Source organism: Balaenoptera musculus, chromosome 11 (assembly GCF_009873245.2).
Source record: "Balaenoptera musculus isolate JJ_BM4_2016_0621 chromosome 11, mBalMus1.pri.v3, whole genome shotgun sequence".
NCBI classification, from domain to species: domain Eukaryota; kingdom Metazoa; phylum Chordata; class Mammalia; order Artiodactyla; family Balaenopteridae; genus Balaenoptera; species Balaenoptera musculus.
The window spans coordinates 22,740,484-22,762,533 of record NC_045795.1 but is presented as its reverse complement, the minus strand read 5'-3'; positions in this window follow the sequence as shown (position 1 = coordinate 22,762,533).

Sequence of the window (22,050 nt, the reverse complement as noted above, 5' to 3'; positions counted from 1 at the left end):
GCAATGGGACAGACTTGCTATTATAAAAGATACGAAAACAAACCAGTTTATTATCCAAATGCAAAGGATAACACGTTGCCAAGAACCTTCCGTGCTACAGAATTTGAACCTTCACCTACACCTGTTAGAATGGCTATTATTTAAAAAACAAAAGATAAGTATTGGTGAAGATGTGATGAAAAGGAAACCCTGGTACACTACTGATGGGAATGGAAACTGGCACAGTCATGGAAAACCCAATGGATGTTTCTCAAAAAATTAAAAACAGAACTACCATATGATCCAGCAATCCCACTTCTAGATATTTATCCGAAGGAATTGAAATCAGGATCTCGAAGAGATATCTACCCTCCCATGTTCATTGTAGCATTATCCTCAATAGCCAAGATATGGAAACAACCTAATGTCCAATGGATGAATGGATAAAGACAGTGTGGTATATACATACAATAGAATATTACTCGGCCTTAAAAAAGAAGGAAATCCTGCATTTGCAACAACACAGATGGACCTGGAGGACATTATGCAAAGTGAAATAAGCCAGACACAGAAGACAAATACAGTAGAATCTCACTTATATGAGAAATCTAAAACTAGTCAAACTCAAAGAAGCAGACCATAGAATGGTGGTTGCCAACAGCTGGAGGGGAGGTGATGGTCAAAGGGTAATGGTTTCAGTTATGCAAGATAAATAAGTTCTGAAGATCTACTCTACAGCATAGTGCTTATAGATAACAATACTGTGTTATATAATTAAAATTTGCTAACAGGATAGATCTTATGCTAAGTGTTCTTATCTCACACACACACACATACACACACACACACAATAACATAATAATAATAATAAAGCGGGTGGGAGGAAACTTTGGGAGGTGATGGATATGTCTATGGCCAACTACTGAGCTCGTGCGCCCCTAAATAGAGAGCCTGCGTGCCGCAAAACTACTGAGCCCACACACTCTGGAACCCGCGCACCACAGCTACAGAGCCCACGGGCCCTGGAGCCCGCGCACCACAACTAGAGAGAGAAAACCTGCACGCCACAACTAGAGAGAAGCTCGCGCACCATAGTGAAAGAGCCCACATGCCTCAACAAAGATCCCACGTGCCGCAGCGAAGACCCAACGCAGCCAAAAATAAATAAATAAAATAAATAAATAATAAATCTTAAAAAAAATGGACTGTAATTCAAAAAATCAGTATATTACATATAATAAAGAGTAAATGGTATTTAACAAAACTTGTGTTTTAGTGTGTGTGTATGCGTGTGTGTGTATTCATGTGCATGTATATTAGACTGGATTGTGAATTAATTCCTTACTGTGATGTTTCAAAAAATGTTTGAAAACTCTTAGTTTAAACCATGATAATGAGCTTTTCCAGGCAGAGTATGAATAACAGACCTATGATTGAACATAGTGATTTCTAATAATCTAACTCTCATACTCTCAAATGAGTTTTAATATATAGCTCTAAATTTTTGTAATTCTTATTCTCTACTGTTGAATCATTTAAAGCATTTTTTTTTATTTTTATTTTTTTATATTTTATGTATTTATTTATTGGCTGTGTTGTGTCTTAATTGCCACATGCGGGATCTTTCGTTGTGGTGCGCGGGCTTCTCTCTAGTTGTGGCGCCCAGGCTCCAGAGTGCATGGGCTCATTAGTTGGCGCACTGGGTCTTAGTTGCGGTACGTGGAATCTTTCGTTGCAGCACGTGGGCTTCTCTCTAGTTGTGGCACGCGGGCTTAGCTGCCGCACGGCATGCGGGATCTTAGTTCCCTGACCAGGGATCGAACCCACGTGACCCGCATTGTAAGGCGGGTTCTTTACCACTGGACCACCAGGAAAGTCCCTGCAGTCCATTTTTTAAAATGCCGGTTATAACCCACAAAATTGATGCCATGATACAAGGTATTGCAGTCTACACTTTGAAAAACACTGATTTAAACCACAACAACTTTATCACTAACCCTGACCTCTACCCAGAAATGCAAACTCTAGGGAGCTACAGAAGCCTACTGTATCACCACTTGAATATACCACTTGCACCTCAAATTCACATCTCCAAATGCATTATCTTCCTCATTGTTCCTACTCCTCAGTAAAAGGTACCAACAACCACTCCATGACCCAAGCCAAAAGCTAGGTGTGATTTTAGACAGCTCATTCTCTTTCACTACTACCTCCAATATCTGGTCACTGAATTAAATAATACAATGTCTGAAATAAAAATTTCACTCCATGGCCTTAACAACAGAATGCAGATGATAGAAAAAAGAGCGAGTGACCTTGAAGATAGTGCAATAAAAATGATCAAGTCTTGATAATAGAGAGAAAAAAAGATTTATTTTTAAAAAAGCAGAAACTCAGTGACCTATGAAATATCAAAAGGTCTAACATTCATGTCATTAGAGTCCCAGAGAAGGGAAAGAAATTGGTAAAGGAAAAAAATGTTTAGAGAAAAATGGCTGAAAACTTTTCAAATATGGCAAAAGACATAGATTTATAGATTCAAGAAGCTCAGCAAATGCCAAACAGAATGACTTTAAGGAAAACCACCTCAGATACATCATAATCTAACTGCTGCAAACCAAAGATGAAGAAAAAATCTTGAAAGCAATCAGAAGAAAATAACATATCACAATGAGGGGAAGAATGATTCAAATCGCTCAGATTTGAATCCGAACAGATTTCTCATTAGAAACCATAGAGGCCAACAGACAGTGGGGGAAACATCTGTAAAGTCCTGAAGGAAAAAAACTTGTCAATCCAGTGAAATATCCTTCAGAAATGAAAGCAAAATATAAATATTTTTAGATGAAGGACAACTGAGAGAATGTGTCACCAGCAAACCTGCCCTAGAAGAATTGTTAATGGAAGTTCTTCAGGCTGATGTGAAATTCCAACGGGACAGTTGGAGCTTCAGCAATAGCAACAGAGCAGAAGAAAGAGCAACACAAATGGTAAATATTTGGATAAATACAGTAGTCTATTTTATACCTCACAAATTCTTTAAAATACGTAGGACTGTTGGAAGCAAAAATTGTAACATTGTTAGAGAGATGATGTATGTAGATATAATACATAAGACAACTATAGGGAAAGCGACCTATATGGTTGTAAGGCTTCTACATTTTATTTGAAGTTGCAAACTTTTAACTCGAAGTAGATTTTTAACTCTAAGGTATGTATATTGTAACACAGAGACCACTACCAAAAAAGTAATATGAAGAGATATAGCCAAAAGCCAATAGGGAAGTTAATGTGGAATATTAAAAATATTAGAATAAAAGAAGAGAAGGCAGGAAAAGTGAAATAGAAGAGTAAAAAACATAGGGTACAAAACAGAGATGATAAAATGGTGGACCCAAGTTCAACAATGTTAATAATTACATTAAATGTGAATAGTCTAAACACACCTATTAAAAGAGATTGTCATATTGGTTTAAAAAAAGACCAAACTATATTTTATCTCCAAAAAAACTCACACTAAATATCAATATAATAATATAGATATACTAAAAGTAAAAGAACTGAAAAAGATGTACCATGCAAACACTAACCAAAATAAAGCTGAAGTAGCTATATTAATATTAGATAAAGTAGACTTCAGAACAAGGTATGTTACAAGGGATAGATAGGGCTATTACTTAATGATAATGGGGTCAATTCTCCAAGAAAACATGCTAATCACAAATGTGTGTGCAACAACAGAGCTGCAAAACACATGAAGCAAAGACTGATGGAACTGATATGAGAAATAGACAAACCCAAAATTATGTTGGAGACTTCAACACTCCTTTCTCCAAAACTGAGAAAAATTAAACAGAAAATCAGTAAGGATAAAGAAAACCTGAACAACATATCAACTAACTTGACCTAATGGCAATGACAAAACACTCTGCCCAACAAAAGCAGAATATACATTCTTTTCAAGTGCATATGAAATATTCATATAAAGGAACATATTCTGGGCTGTAAAACAAACCTTAACAAATTTAAAAGAATTGAAATTATACAAATTATACAAAATATGTTCTTTAACCATAATGGAATTAAACTAGAAATAGAGAACAGAAAAATATTTATAAAATCCCCAAACATTTGGGGATTAAACAATGCACTTTTACATAAGCCATGGTGAATAGTATTGTATCAATGCCAATTTCTTTGTTTCATAAGATGTTATCACTGGCAGATGATGGGGAAAAGGGTACACAGAGGTCCTCTGAGCTATTTTCATAACTTTTTGTAAATCTTAAACTATTTAAAAATAAAAACTATTTAAAATTTTAAAAAAGAGAAATAAATACAAATGAGTGAAGAAAGCCTATGTGATCTATGGGACACCATCCAAAGAAACAAAATCTGAATCACTGGTGTTCTAGAAGGGGAAGAAAGGGAGACAGGGACTGAAAAACTATTTAAAAGAAATAATGGCTAAAATTTTCCCAAACCTCGGAGAAATTTGAATATTCAAGTTCATGAAACTATTAGATCACTCCATTATTTCAGTCTGAAATGATCTTCTCTAAGACACATTATAATAAAACTGCCAAGAATATAAGACAAAGACAGAATCCTAAAATCAGCAAGCAAAAAGAAGATTGTAAGCTACAAAGGCACCCCTATTAGGCTATCAGTGGATTTCTTAGCAGAAATCCTACAGGCCAGGAAAGAGTGGGATGATATATTCAAAGTGCTGAAAGAAAAAAATTGCCAACCAAGAATTCTCTATCTGACACAGTTGTCCTTTATTAAGGAGAAATAAAGACTTTAACAGACAAACAAAAACTGAGGGAGTTCATCACCACTAGATCTGCCTTACAAGAAATGCTAAAAGGAGTTCTTCAAGCTGAAATGAAAAGATGCTAATTAGTAACATGAAAACATACATATATATACAACACACAGGTAAAGGTAAGTATACAGTCAAATTCAGAAAACTCTGTTACTGTAATATGATGGTGTGTTAACCACTTAACTATAGTATAAAGGTTAAAGGGCAAGAGTACTAAAAATAACTATAGCTACTATAATTTTTAATGAATATACAATATAAAAAGAGGTAAAATTTGACATTAGAAGTATAAATGGGTGAGAAGTAAAAGGGCAGAGTTTTTGCATGCTAGTGAAATTAAATTTTTGCATGCTGATACATCTAATAAGAGGCTTTATGTAAGCCTCATGGTAACTACAAAGCAAAAAAAACTTACAGTAGATTCACAAAAGACAAAGAGAAGAAATTCAGAGCATACCACCACAGAAAATCACCAATTCACAAAGGAAGGCAGCAAGACAGGAAAAAAAGGGAACTACAAAACAGCCAGAAAGAAATCAATAAGATGGTATTAGTAAGTCTTTACATATCAATGATTACTCTAAATGTAAATGTATTGAATTCTTCAGTCAAAAGTCACAGAGTGGCTAGATGGATTAAAAAAAGATCCAACTATAAGGTGCCTACAAGATACTCACTTTCAGCTTTAAGGACACTCATAGGCTTATAGTGAAGGGATGGAGAAAGATATTCCATGCAAGTGGAAAACAGGAGAGCGAAGGTAGCTTTACTTATATCAGATAAAATAGACTTTAAGCTAAAAACAATAACAATAGGCAAAGAAGGTCATTATATAATAATAAAGGGGTCAACTCATCAAGAAGATATAACAATTATAAATATATATGCACCAGGGACTTCCCTCGTGGTCCAGTGTGTAAGACTCCACACTCCCAATGTAGGGGGCCCGGGTTCGATCCCTGGTCGGGGAACTAGATCCCATGTGCATGCTGCAACTAAGAGTCCACATGCCGCAACTAAGAAGTCCACATGCCCCAACTATGAGCCCACATGCCGCAACTAAAAAAGATCCCGCATGCCTCAACTAAGACCCAGCACAGCCAAAATAAATAAATAAATAAAAATATATTTAAAAATATATATATGCACCCAACACCAGAGCACCTAAATATATTAAGCAAATACTAACAGATCTGAAGGGAGAAATAGACAGCAATACAATAACAGCAGGGAACTTCAACACTCCACTTCAAGCAATGGACAGATCATCCAGACAGAAAATCAACAAGAAAACGTTGGACTTGAACCATACTTTAGTCTAAATGGAACTAACAGACATCCAACAGCAGCAGAATACACGTTTTTGTCACCATGCTGTATAATACATCTCTAGAACTTATTTGTCTTGTAACTGGAAGTTTGTACCTTTTGACCACCTTCACCCATCTTGCCCACCCCCACCCCCACCTCTGGCAACCACCAATCTGTTCTTCATATCTATGAGTTTGGTTTTTTTTAGATTTCTCAAACAATTAAACATAGCACTACCATATGATCCAGCAATCCCATTTTTGGGTATATATTCAAAGGAAATAAAAACAGGATATCAGAAAGATATCTGCACTCCCGTGTTCATCGCAGCATTATTCACAATAGCCAAGATATGGAAACAACTTATAAGTCCATCTATGAATGAATGGATAAGGAAGATATGATATATCTATATCTATATAATGGAATATTATTCAGCCATGAGAAAGAAGGAAATTCTGCCATTTGTGACAACCTGGATGGACCTTGAGGCACAGTGCTAAGTAAAAATAAATCAGACAAAGAGAAATACTATATGATATCACTTACGTGGAATCTAAAAGAAAAACAACTCACAGAAATAGAGAGTAGAATTGTGGTTACCAGGGGCTAGGAGATTGGGGGAGTTGGGAAGATATTGGTCAAAGAGTACAAGCTTCCAGTTATTAGGTGAACAACTTCTGCGAACCTAATGCATTGCATTGTTCTTATAGTTAACAGTACTGTATTGTATAATTGAAAACTGCTAAGAGAGTAGATCTTAAATATTCTCACCACAAAAAATAAACGGTAATTGTGTGATGCGATGGAGGTGTTAGCTAACACAATGGTGGTAATCATATCGTAGTATATGTGTTTCAAATCAACATGTTGTACATTTTTAACTTACACAACATTATGTATCAATTATATCTCAATAGAGTTTGGGGGAAGAAAAAGAAATGCCAAAGATTCTACAAAAAGGAGCAGAACTAATAAATGAGTTTAACAAAGCCACAGGATACAAGGTCAATATTTTAAAAATTGTTTGTTAATACACATAAATAAATAAACTACTGAAGATTGAAATTTAAAAAAACAGTATCATTTACAACAATACCATAAAATGTGAAGTACTTAGGTATAAATCTTACAAAATATCTGTAAGATCTCTATGCTGTAAGCTAAAAATAAAAAAAAACATGGAGGAAATCAAAGAAGATCTCAATAAATGGTGAAATATATTAATGGCTTGGAGGACTCAGTATTCTTAAGATGTTATGTTAAACCATGGAAAGGCCAAGGAGGCACCACTGTAGAGCTGATCTTAGGGCATCAGTTGGCCTTAACCCAGCCATGAAGCTCCCTACCACCACCACCATCACCCCCATAAAAGGGAGATAATAATAATAACCCCCACATCCCAGAGGACTGCAGAAAGGGTTCAGTGAGATCAGGTAAATAAATGAAACTCACTCTGCAAAGCAAAATGCCCTATAGAATGTTGGTTATTATTTCCACACCAAGAAATGGGAGCTAATATTTCACTTTTAGCTGCCATCCTGAGCCTCACAGGGACCCCCGCTTTGACCCTCTTGTTTCTGCCTCCTTTGCAGTGCATCCATCATCACAGCACCTGGCCCACCCTTCCGTGGCCTCTCCAGCCCAGCCCCGGACTCACTTGGGCCACCTGCCGCCTAATCGCAGACAAGGCCTCAGTCACTGGGCTCTGCTGGAGCCTCTGCGACAACTGCCGGGCCCTTCTGGGCAACCCCAGCCCTGCCTGTGCCTCCGGGACCACTGTCCCTCAGTCCCGCGTCTTGGACCCTCAGGAAAGGCCTCCACCAGGCGGCCCAAGGACTGTAGCCGTTGCTCAGGGACCCGCGCGTCCACCGTCTGGCCCCTCGCGCCCAGGTCGGCAGGGAAAAGGAAGGCCCAGCGGCACCAGGGAGATTCACCAGCCACGAATGCTTTTAAAATAATTTGTGCCGTGTTGTGATCCTCAACAAGCCTGTGCGGGAGGGCACAAAGATGCTGGTAGGCCCATTTTACAAATCAGAGCAAGGAAGGCAACGCAGCAGACACCAACTGGCCAAGATGGCTGCCCTCACTTCGACCAAGTCCCTGTGGCCCCGGGGCGAGCCCTACGGTTGCTTGGCAACACGGGGCACCCATGCTCCCAGGCAGGCGTCTAATTTCCCGGACCTACAGGTGGAAGTTTTACCCTTTGTACTGGGGGGTTCACCCATCCAGAGTCAGGTGCTTCTGCCATTTTCACTATTCATTTGCTTTTGCCCTTTTGAAAATCCCAAGTGCTCCACCCCACCCCACACCCTAGCTTTTTGGAGAGGTCGTGGACCACCGGAGCTCCACCGATCTGGACAGCCATATCCACTGGTATCCCAGAATTCTTCTATATTTTCCCTAGGCGGATGTGTAAGGCCTTACCAACTCTTTGTGTGATGCCAGGCACCCATTATTTTTTACCTCAGACTAGGCATGTATGTTGGCAAAGTGCAATGTCACACGTAACTAACCAATCAGTGGGAACAAATCTGAATCCCAAAACCAAATAGCACAAAAGATGAAAAAGATCATAGTAGTTGTGAAAAAACATTTTTGCTTGGAATTTACATCTTAACTGCTTCTAGGCCAGACAGGTTATTAGGTCTATGAGGCCAGCATTACCCTGACATCAAAGCCAGATAAAGACTTGACTACTCAGATTCCTCTGCATTTTCTTGGCCTGGAGAAGTGGCCCACTCCTTCCTGTTATGGGCTGTCCTCCCCAGTGGTGGGTTGAATGGTGGCCCCCCCAAAAGATATGTGTATGTTTGAATCCCCAGAACCTGTGAAGGTTAACTTATTTGGAAAAAGGGTCTTTGCAGTTGTAACTAAGTATCTTGAGATGAGACCATCCTGGACTACCAGGGTGGACCCTAGATTCAATCCAAATGTCCTTATAAGAGACACACGGAGAAAAGGAAGAGGCAATGTGAAAACAGAGGCAGAACTTAAAGTAATACAGTCACAATTCAAGGAATGCCTAGAGTCAATAGAAACTGGAATAGACAAGGAACAGAATCTCTCCTAGAGCCTCTGGGGAGAGTGACCTCTGCCGGTACATTGATTTTGCTCTGATTTTGGCCTTCAGAACTATGAGAGAAGACATTTGTTGTTTTAAGCTACCTAGTTTGTGGTGATTTGTTACCGCAGCCCTCAGAAACTAATACATGCCCCCTAACTAAAAGATGACACAGTGACCTCTGCCTTGCGACATAATACGTACTCCTCTCAGGACCAAAGGCTAACCTCTCCTCCTGACCATTAGATCAATAACTATGGCTGTCAAAAATACTGAGTTGGAGAATTGTGGACCTGCTAAGGGAGGAAAGATATTTATCCTCAAAGAGCTGAAGGACCCGGCCAAGGTGTACCAACAAGAGTCAAATGAGTTCAACAGCAGTTTAATAGTCACATTTACTCACACCCCAGGGAAGAGAACACTGCACACCACGCAGAGCCACATACGGAGGGTGCATTTGGGAACAGGGACCAACCAGTGGCTGCGGGAGGCAGACTATGTAGTATCAAGAGGGTGAGGTGCCCCTTGGTTTTTGTGGGAGAATGTGATTGGCTTGTTTGAATAATTCTGCAGGCTGGCAAGGAACTGAAACACACTGTTCAGGGATAAGCAGGAACTATGCCCAGACTCTTTTGATAAGAAAGTCTGTTTGACTAGAGGACTTTATTTGCAGGAGCAGAGTTGGGAGGGAAACTTGTATTGGGGCCTTAGTATATGTAGAGACATCTGTTACCTCAGTTTATATTTTGGGTATCTGTGAGGCAAGAGATTCCCAGAATTCTTTACCCCAAAGGGGGCAACTCTTAGGCAATGGCCCAAGAGTTTGTAAAAAAGTACAGATGTGACCATTTGCTGGCCAGGCATTCAGTGCTAAGATGACTGCCGGAAGTGTGGCCAATTGTTCTGACCCTTGGGTCCTCTCCTTTATTAGGGACATCCTGGTTAAGGGATGAAAATCAAAAATGTTCCACTGAGCTCCTTTATGTATTATGGTGATGATACCATCTGCAAATTGTATAAACTCCCATTGCCGTTCACTTGGTTGATCCCAAGGGGCATCCCAGGTAGCCAAGAGGTCTGGGAGAGAGGAATTCCTCTAGCACCAAGAAATCTGGCAAGGGACTGGGGACAGGGGAGGCCATCCCCTCCTGCAGGTAAGTATGCCAAAGGGTCCAGGTTTGGCTCCATCCTATAGCAAGGAGGCCTGGGTAGCTATGCTGGGCTGTGGGGTGCTTTCATGATCTAAGGCATAATGGGCAGCTGGGTACAAAGGGTCACAGATACAGGGCCTGTGAAAGTTTCTGTTTCCAGAAGCACACAATAAGCAGCTAGCAGCTGCTCTTCTAATGATACATAGCACAGAACCAAGGAAGGCAAGTTTTTGCTTAAGAAACCAATGAACAACTTATGGCAAACACGGAGTGTCCAGAGACTCCAGGAGGTATGAGAGGAGGTTGCTAAATCCTCTACAGTGAAGGAGTCTCTGGGGAAACCAATAAGAGTGCCTCTTGTAGCCTTTGGTTGGAGACGGGCAAATTCACGGTGGGTTGATTTGCAGGTAACAGCAAAAGTGAGATTAAGTAAAATTTGTAAATGAGGAATAAGTTGTCTACAGAATCCCCCCAAAAGATCAAAAGGTTGAGCTTTTATTAGCATTGTGGATGGCAAGAGGGTCAAAGGTTTCTTAACAGTGTGTAGGGGACGGAGTAGCCCTTGACCTGCTGAATAATTTTTAGGAATTGAACGGAGGTGGTTGGCAGGGTCCTGTACTACGTGTGGGGCCATCCCTTTTTTGTGAGCTCCTTTGTTTCTATGTCCTGAATGAGTGTGTCAAATGAATCTTCTCAGAGGAGGGTGTCATCAATGTAATATCATACCTGTTCTGGAGAAGGGTAGATGCAGTTAAAGTCTTGCTTTCAAAGATTGTGTGCAAAGGCAAAGTACCCCATGGTACACCACGCAGGGGCACAATGGGGTTGCACCTGGTAACACTTTCAGCAGCTAGGTTCCGTGGGAGGCCAGCTTTGTAGTGTCAAGAAGCTGAGTGACCCCTGGTTCTTGGAGGAGGATGTGATCGGCTTGTTTGAATAATTCTTCAGGCTGTCAGGAACCTGACACCACTCACCACTCAGGGTTAAGCAGGAACTGTGCCTGGTCCCTTTGATAAGGAGGGTTGTTTGGCTAGGGCCCTTATCCACAAGAACAGCGTGGGGAGGGGAACTTGCAGTTAGGCCATTCAGGGCTCCCCGAATTTTACCCAATGTCAAGGCAGCATATAATATTAAGCTCATTATAATTTTATAATATTAATTACATAATTTTAAGCCTTACACCACATCATGCAAAACATTTTTATCAGTCAGAACATTCTAAGAGCTCAATTCCCAGGAGTTGGCCAAAGGTCAGTCATGAAAACAGGCCCTTCTTGGGAATGTGCAGGGTTTGAGCAACCCAGGCCTGCTGAGTTAACCTTTCCATCACAGATACTTACTCCAATATGGATTTGCCTTTTGTGACTGGTTCACTTCTCCCAGCTTTACAACTGTAACCTTGCAGAATGCCTTCTCCATCACCATGGTATTCTATACAGCATTGCATCTGACAAGTGACATATTTTGCAGCAAAGGAAATGTGGAAATGGACTTATGCCCATGGACTTCACTGATCTTAACACATGTCCCATCACCTAGAAGAAGCTGGCTTCATAAAATTGCGCCATGACTTACTCTGAGGCTCACTTACAGCACCAACTGGAAGACGACCCCCTAGGAGGTTAGGGTGCTATCCCAAAGGAAGCAATATGTGCATTAAACCGGTGGCCAACTGTATTCATTTCCTACTGGTGCTGTAACAAATTACCACAAAGCAGCCTGCAGGGGCCTTAAACTAACCCTACCCCCATTCCACACAACCACATGCCCTAGAAAACAGCCCACAGAATCACAAGCAAATGTAAGTTCCTGATATTACTTCCCTAACAGTCTCCGTTGACTTCCAGAACCATTCCCCGTACACACCTTAGATAAGGCAGGTGCCCCAGGTCCTGCTTCTCTCTCTGTCTGCACTCTCTCTTAAACTTCGTCTGTGGCCCCTTGAGGCATGCTACGTACCTCCTCAAGCACCTGTGAATAATAAACTTCCCTATTTCCATTTCTCTTGTGGTCTGTTGTTGAGCCATGCTCACCATCTAGCACTCTGTGCTCTACTTAACAAATGTTAATTTAACAGTCATAACGATGAGTCTTATGGGACTAAAATCAAGATGTCAGTAGGGCTGGTTTCTTTTGGAGGCTCTGAGGGGAGGATCCATGTCCTCGCCTTTTTCAGATTCGGATGGCCAGATTCCTTGGCTTGTGGTTCCTTCCCCTGTCTTCAAAGTACATCATTCCAGTTTTTTATTTCTTCTTTTCTGTAGTCTAATTTCATTCTGCCTCCCTCTTATAAGATCACTTGTGAGCACATTTAAGGCCCACCTGGATAATCCAGGATAATCTCATCATCTCAAGATTCTTAACTTAATCACATCTACAAAATTCCATTTGTCATATAAGAAAACATTCACAGGTTCTCGGGATTAGGGCATGAATATCTTTGAAGCCCATTATTCAGCCTACCCACACTCCACCCTCTGCCCCCCCAAAATTCATGTCTATCCCCAGTGCAAGATATATTCACCCCATCTCAGCCATCCTGAAAGTCTCAACCCATTACAGCATGAACTCAAGTTCAAAATCTCATCTATATATCATCAACTCAGAAGACCCAAATCTCATCATCTAAATCATTAAACCAGGTATCAGTGATCTCTGGGTATGATTCATCCTGGGGCAAAATTCTACTTCAACCATGGACCTGTGAATCTAGAAAACAAGTTATCCTTCTCTCAAAATTCAGTGCTGGGACAGGTATATGAAACAGCTATGTTTCCTATTCCAAAAGGGAGAAAGTGGAAGGAAGAAAGGAGTCACTGGTCTGAAGCAATGTTAATAGCATCAGGGAAAATTCCATTTGGTTTCAAGGCCCAGAAATAATTCTGTGGCTGGCAGCTCCATCCTCTGGGCCTAAGGCTCTGCCCTCAGAGTCATCCTTCCTTTTTCTGCAAGGGTAGCACATATATGCAACTGAGTAGTTTTTGCAGCCTGTTTCTTGCTTGGGAAAAGGTCTCTGGTGCTTGGCCTCCCACTGTGGACTGTGGAGGCTCATACAAGGAGGTGGCCACTTACTCCTGCAGATGCTGGTATTACTACTGAGGGTGGACAAACTGCAACCGCTCCTGGCCTTTGGGATGAAGCCTTGGACATTGCTAACACCTACTTTTCTATAGTCCTCCAAACAGGATCAGTTTTTCTTTCTTTAGCAAGTCATGCAATATACTTTTGCTATACTTCCACAGGGGCTTTAAAGTATTGTTCAATACGCCATCAATGGGTTGAATAAAGCTCAGCACAAGGTAAGCCACTGATATTATATGGATAGCAGTCCCCAGTGAAGAAACTGTTCAGCTCACACTGCATACCTGGTTAAGGCTGGGTGGGCCTCGAGTGAGGATAAAATCCAGGGCTCTGTATCTTCCTTGGGAGCCATTCAGACAGAGCCCAAAGAGACCCTCCACAACCCAGAAAAGATAGACTGTTAGCCTTACAGCCTCCAACTGCAAAGAAAATGTGCCCTCACCCTCCTGCCAGTATGATTAACCTTTGGATATTGAGGGCAGCACTTTCCCTGACTTTGTACCAAATTCCCAGACAAGAAACAAAATTTGAAGGGGACTCTAGTAACAGGAAGTCACAAAAGCATCCAAGCAACTGTAAAGAAGTCCTGCCGTTGGTCTCCCTGCCTTCTTCAGGCCTCACAGAACAATGGGCGTCTGTGACCAAGCTCCCCAGAGTCTCTGGCAGCAAGATTCTTCCAGCACCTGCCAGCCCCTGGGCTTTGGACCTTATGAACTTTCTCCCTGCGGAGCAGGACAGCCCTTTGCACAGCAGCTGCCAGCTGTTCCTGGTCCAGAAGGAAGGCTGATCCTCTGGTCGAAGGGAAAGTTGTCACTCTCCAACTAGGCATCCTCATCCTGCTATGGGGTCTACTGTGGTGGGAGTATAGATAATTTTTGTGTTTTTTAATCTTCCTGTGGTTTATTAATTTTCTTTGTTTAAAACTTTTTGAATAGTAAGGGACTCACATGATTCACGTAATCAAAGAGTATAAATATATAACCACAAAAATAACAGGGTTTATGGGGAAAATAGGGTTTTGGCAGACAACTCAGAATCTATACTTCTTTATAACCTTAACACTAACAAAACAATCAATAACAATCCAAATAAAAACACTAGCATTGTTTTTAAAAGACTTGTTAAATAGCTAATAGATAAAGATTATACTATGAGGTAAAGGACTTTACTGTTATTGAAAAAAAAAGGTAAAGATACGTTGAGAGGGTAAGGAAAGATGGAAGCTGGTGGTTTATGGAAACAAGGCAGGGGGGCGTCACCAACAGAAGTTGCAGGATAAGCAGTTGAGACTTTGCACAAAAAGTAGGTGCTGATGATGGGTGGCTTTGGCTCATCGTTTCGTGTTTGTTTCTTTTGCACTGGCTTTTTTTGGTTGTCTCACTACCTTCTTTCTTTTATTGAGAAGCAGCTTACAGAGCTCCAAATACAACCTTGTGCCACGGAACACAGAGTGCACCAAAATCATCATTTTCTATCACTGCAAATGGGTCTCATTTCTACTTAAAGCAGAAGACACCTAGGAAAGCTCTTGTAGGGCAGCCTAATGACATTTTTCTTCCACACTTTTGAGGGGTGCATCAGCAAAAAAATTTGTTGCCATTCCTATGTAGAATCGTACTGCAGCAGCATTTACTAGTCTCGTCCTCAAAAAATTCATGAAGGGACTTCCTTGGTGGTCCAGTGGTTAAGACTCCATGATATCAATGCAGGGGGCCTGGGTTCGATCCTGGTCAGGGAACTGGATCTCACATGCAGCAATGAAGATCCCACATGCCGCAATGAAGATCCTGTATGCTGCAGCTAAGACCTGGCACAGCCAAATAAATAAGGAAATATTTTTTAAAAAATTCATGAAGATCAGGGTAATTATTTAATAAGTACTTCAAGATAGAGAATGTGTCCATACTGAGTGGAGAGGAAGGAGGTGGGGTGAATGGCCTTGTCTATAGCATCATATTCCCGCAGCTTGCTCTGCTCAATTACGTTTGGTACTTTGCATTCAGCTGCTGCTACTCAGAGCAAAACATTCAAATACTGGGATGGTTGCATGCGACACAATGCAGCTTCCGCATTTGTCTGAAGAAGTGCTCATTGCCACAGTAGAGACAGTGAAGGCTCTTGCTCCCAATCCCGCCCACCATCTGTCTAGTTCAAGCCTCATCCCCAAACAGGGAACCACCTTCTTTAGTTTCTTGTGTACCTTCCAGTTTATGAAAATATCAAGAGATTCTTGGTTCCCTCCTCTTTTTTTTTTTTTTTAACACAAAACTAGCCTATTATACACAATGTTTTTCACCTTGCTCTTTCCACTTGCAATATATCTTGGAGATCTTACCAAAAGTACACAGAGAACTCCTGCATTGTGATTCGTTTTTCATTGCATAGTATTCCTGTGTATGTGTGTGTGTGTGTGTATATAAAATTTTAGCCAGTCCAAAATTGATGGATGCGTGGATTATTCCCAATCTTTTGTTAAGACAAACTGCAATGAACAAAATTGTACAATTTTTTTGCATGTGTATAAGCATATCTGTAGGATGAATTCCAATAAATGGAATTGTGGAATTGCAGGGTTTAAGAGTATATACACCTACAATTTTGACACGCATTGCCAATTGTTTTTCAAAAGGTTTGTCCTAAGTTGGATTCTACAAGCAATAAATGAAAGGGCTTGTTTCTTCACAGTCTTGCCAATCAAGTGTATGCCAAACTTTTTGATTTTTGCTATTCTGACAGGTGCAAAATAAAATCTCTGTGTAGTTATTTGCTCCTTCTTTATTATGAGTGAGGTTGAGCATTTTTTCATGTTGAAGGCTATTTTGTTTCCCTTTCTGTGTGAACTGTCCATAGGGATCCTTTATCAACATGTAACATAACAAATATTTAATTTATTTATTTTGTCCATTATTTGTCTTCCCTCAGTAGAATGTAAGCCCCCCTGAAATTTTTGTCTCTCTTGTTCTGCTGGAGCCCCAGCATCTATAAAAGTACTTAGCACAAAGTAGGTGCTCAATAAGTATTGGAGGATGAATAAATGGATAAAGAGCATATGCAATAGATGGTCCTGGGATAATCAGATAACCATCAAGAAAAGAGAAACAAATCCATATCTGGCTCCAAACGTAAAAATGAATTAATCCAGGTATACTAAAGGCTTAAATTTGAAACACAAGACTTTTAAATGTTTATAAAATAATACTGGAGATTATCTATGTGATCTCGGGACAGGGCAGAATTTATTAAACTAGACCCAGAGTCCACAACATAAAGAATGATAAATTCGGCTACTTTAGAATGAAGAACTTCTCTTCATCAAAAGACACCATCAAGACAAGCCAGAAACTCTGAGAAGGTATGTGTAACACATACAACCAACAAAGAATTAGTTCCCAGAATATATGAAAAAACAAATATCTCCCATAAATCCACAAGATAAATTTAAAAACAGCCCAATAGAAAAATGGATAAAAGACATAAGAGACATTATACAGAAGGAGACATACAAATGGCAAAAAAAAAGAAGGAAAAATGAAAATTTCTCATCCTCATTAATAATTAGGCAAATGGAAACTAAAACTAAAATGAGATAACATTTCACACACATCAGATTGGCAAAGAGTTGAAAGTCTGACAATACCAAGTGATGCTGAGGATGTGGTTCAATTGCAACTTCATCTGCCAGTGGAGGAAGAGTAAGAAATACAACCCCTGGGAGATAGTCTTGCCTCACTTAGTAACACGACATGTATGCACATTCTAAGACTCAGAAATTCCACTCTTGGTCACATACCCTAAAAGGTCTTGCAGGTGTGTGCCAGGATACATGTATGAGAATGTTTATAGCAGCATTACCCATAATAGCAAAAAGATGGAGACAAACCAAATTCCAGGAACAGTAGAGTGGAGAAGAAAAAAATGTAGACTGTTCATATTTGAAATACTACACAGCAGTGAAAATGAATGAGCCAAAGCTAAATGCATCAAGATGGTGGATCTCAAAAACAAAGACAACGAGTCACAGAACACATACAGTGTGATTCCATGTATATAACATTCAAAAACTGGCAAAACTAGATAATGCACTGTTTAGGGATATCTACATGTGTAAAACAATTACAAAGAAAAGCTAATGACTATCACAGAAAAGCACATTGATGCTTACCTCTAGAGGAGAGAGGGAGTGATACATCCGTTAGGGGCACACAGTGAAAGATGATGGAAATATCTGATTTCCTAGAATGAGAGATGAGTGCAAATGTCTACTTTATTATCTTCTTATTTTAAAACATATACATGCATTATATGTACTCTTTCCAACAGATGATATATTTTGATATATTTCACAGTCTTTGAGAGGAAGGAAAAGAAATGAAGCAATCAAGTACAAACAAGATTTCCAGTCAGGGCTTCCCTGGTGGCGCAGTGGTTGAGAATCTGCCTCCCAGTGCAGGGGGACACGGGTTCGGGCCCTGGTCTGGGAAGATCCCACATGCCGCGGAGCGACTAGGCCCGTGAGCCACAATTGCTGAGCCTGCGCGTCTGGAGCCTGTGCCCCGCAACGGGAGAAGCCGTGATAGTGAGAGGCCCGCGCACCGCGATGAAGAGTGGCCCCCACTTGCCGCAACTAGAGAAAGCACTCGCACAGAAACGAAGACCCAACACAGCCATAAATAAATAAATAAATAAAATTAAAAAAAAAAAAAGATTTCCATTCATAGGAGCAGAGAAATGGAGGGAGGGGTTGGCTAAGCAAAAATCCTTGAAAAACTTATGGTATCAAGGAGTTGTTTTTTTTTTTTTAAAGAGGGATATTATAATATGTGTGTATGCTTATGAGACTAAGTCAGTGAAAAGGTAAAAAATGATGATACAGGAGGTGGGACATCACAGAGGCATAGTCTTCGAGAAAACAGAAGGGATGGGATCTGGCCTTGTTAGTGAAGGTGCCAACGAGGCTCACTAGACAGGAGGGAAGTCAAGGTGGTTCTGCCACAGCAGAACTTGCTGGAAATATGATATCTAGAGCTTACTGGAAATCTGCCCTCTGGAACTTCCCAGAAATCCACCCTCTTGGGTGCAGGAGAAAGCTGTTCACACCAGGGTGAACAATATAAAATCTCCTGAGGGGTTGCTGCTGGCGCTGTTTGTTGATGACCACCATGCACGGCAGAAGCTGGATGGTAGGGAGATTTCCTGTGCTTCAGGAGCTGGTGCTGGAAAAGCCAGGCGCTAGCTTTAGGAGCCTGGCAAGGAGCATACCAGAACCAGGAAGCAAAAATCGTTTTCCCTGCAATGACTCTCTATTGCCCTCTAGTGACAATGCTCAGTGCCTGCTGGCAAAGGAAAAATATTTAAGTGGCTCAGGTGCATTTCGGGGCTGAGAAACAATAAATACCTAACCAATCCCGTGGGGAAGGAGTAATCAGGATGACAATATCTGAACCTTCCATCAAACTTGCCATCACTCAAAGTGGGGTGGAGATCATATATTTCTTCGTGTGATGCAATAGGTACACAGCAGCACATTTGGAATATTTCTTGCCTTAAAAAATGGGACCCAAGGGACTTCACTGGTGGTCCAGTGGTTAAGAATCTGTTTTCCAATGGAAGGGACGCGGGTTCGATCCCTGGTTGTGGAACTAAGATCCCACATGCTTCAGGGCAACTAAGCCTGGGTGCCGCAATTACTGAGCCCAGGTGCTCTGGAGCCCGTGAGCCACAACTAGAGAGAAGACCGCGCGCCGCAACGAAAGATCCCACGTGCCGCAACTAAGACGGAACGCAGCCAAATAAATAAATAAATAAATATGGGACCCAAATCTGATAAAGCCTCTAGATCTAACTACCAGTTACAAGAAATACAGGGGATAGAGAAACAAGTTAATTGACACTATGAGGAAACCAGGCAAATCTAAAATGTAGAACATTTACAGGATAAATGAACTGTTTTCTCCAACATATTAATAGTATAAAACTAAAGGGAGGGTGGATTGCTATAGATAAGAAAAGGATTAAAAGACATAATAATAAAATGCAATGTATTGTCAAAGTATAATTTTCAAAAACTTAAAAACAGTGGTCTTAGACAAATATAAGAGCATTTATCAAGGAAGTATTAACAAGGGGACCAGTAAAAAAGAACTATTTCAAAAAGATTTTTAAAAACTTAATATACATGGGCACTGGATATACATCTTTTATATCTCTACTGACTGATATTCATGTACATTGTTATTGACCAAGAATCATTTGTATCTATATTATTTTTCTACAAATTCACATCTACCCTTAAAGAATATGCTAAATACCCTAAAATAATAAGTCAAAGTAAAACCGCCCTAGAGAATGAGATAATTCTTTCATGGGCCTGTTGGAAAATGCTCCAGTGTTACATAGAAAGGACACACAGTCATCATTTTGTCTATGTCCAAGTTTGGGATTTTCTTTTTCTTAATAGTATGGACTTTGCATCTGGATTCATACAACTCAAATGCAAAAAGACATCTTTAAGAAAATCAAGGAATTTGAATATGGTCTGGGTACTAAATGATATTATGAAAATATTGAATAATTAAATGAATAATTTTGCTTGGTGCAATAATGGCTTTTTGGTTATGTAAGCAAAGTCCCTATCTGTTAGAAAAGCATGTGGAAGTATTTACAAGTAAAGTAAAACATGTCTGTGATTTGCTCCAGTTAAAAAAGAAAGTGGGGGGAGGGAATAGGTGAAACAAAACAACATGTTGATAATTGTTGAGGCCAAGTGGTTCATGATATTTTCTCTACTTTTGTGTAGGTTTGAAAAATTCCATAATAATTTTAAAAAATGTAATGATAGTATTCTGCTTCACACTCTGGGGTAACTGCACCTTCACCACATAAGGTTTAGAATTCTTAATTTTAAAGTTAAAAGTTGAATTTCTCATTGTTTACTATACAGCATATTTTCACTAACTTTTGAACAAAAAGACGTTTATATAAATGTCCCTAAAGTTGGAATATAAAGTATTTTAAAGAACAACTCAAGTCTTATAAGAGATTGGCTCAGCCTATGCCTGCTTTCTGTTTAAAACCCGGCAGTTAATGCTGTTAGCATTCAAAATGCCTTTCTTTTTCCTTTTGAAAGGGACAGTGAAGCCTGTTATTTTTTTAGCCCATAGCCAGGTCTTAGCACAAAAGCAGTCAGTTCTTAGTAGCATACATTTGTTTCTTTATTTGTTAAACCTTTGCTAGAAAACAGACATATAGGCTTAAAACCCAGTTTAGTTCATGTAACTTTTAGCTTTTCCTTTAGAGATAGTCATTTATTCTGGCCCTGATAACAAGGTATCCTTCATATGAAAGCTTCAAACAAATTCTTTGCCTCTTTACCAGTGGGAGCTTCATATTTTTAAGTATTTTTGTTTAGAGGCCTCTTTCCAAGCACTCTAACATTCTTCAGACCTTGAGATTTCTGAAAACCATATTTTAACTCAATAAATATGGTAAATAGTAGGAACATACCTACTAAATTTTCTTGCTTGATTTAAGATTCTCATTTCAAATGCAAGTAATTATATCCTTTGGGCTAGTCAATAATTATAGACAGTTTCAAAGGTTTTACATGTATTATCTCATTTAATCCTCACAATGATTCTATGAAGTAGATATAATTATTATCTCTATTTTTCAGAGAAAGAACCTGTGGCACATAGAGGCTCAGCAACTCCCCAGAATCACGAAGAAAGTGGCAGAGAGGATGATCCCAGCCCATGCAGAGCCAAGCAGAGATGTGACTCGACAGCTAAACTCCTAACCAGCCCCATATGATGCTCTGGTCTCCAGCTGGTATGAACACTGGGCTGGAGGGCTGGAGGAAGGAATTTTGGCTCTACCCTCAGAAACTCGGGGGCAGTGAGTCTGACCACCCAGTAGCTATAGGGGCGGATACCAATGTGTGCGACTACAAAACTGCCTTTGACTGTATAAAGCAAGCCTTGGAGTCACCATTGCCCTTACTTGGGCTTGAGAAGCCGCATCAACCAAGGTGTAGTGTGGTGGGAGAGGGGAGTGCATAACTGACACTGCAGCCAAGCAGCGCCATAGGGCTTTAGAAAGCTTCTAGAAATGCCCAAGCAGAGCCCATTCATTCAATACACATTTACTGAATGACAGTCATGTGCAGGGGAGGCAGGTGATGTCTCCACCCTCATGGGGCTTACATTGCTCAGGGGTGGGTGGCGAGTGGGGAGTATAAACACATTGACAAAGAAATGAACAAGATGCTTTCGAGTGATGAAAAATGTATGACAAAAGTGAAACAGACTGGACGGTGGAGGAAGGCCTTTCTGAGATGTCAAGGGAGCAGAGACATGACTGACAAGAAGGGGGCAGCCATGCCAGGGGCTAGGGCAGGGAGTTTCAAGACCAGAGGGGTTGAAGCACAGGGACTTAGGGAGAAGTGGCAAGAGGGAAGTCAGAGAGATAATCAGGGCGGTTATGTCAGCCCCGCGGGCTCTGCAGAGGCCTTCCTGTCTCTCTAAGTGGGCTGGGAAGTTATCAGAGAATTTCAAGCAGGGGAAAGGACCTCTGTGGCTGGAGGATGCACGAATGGCCTGTGGGTGGGGCAAGTACCTCCTAGAGACAAGGAGAGGACA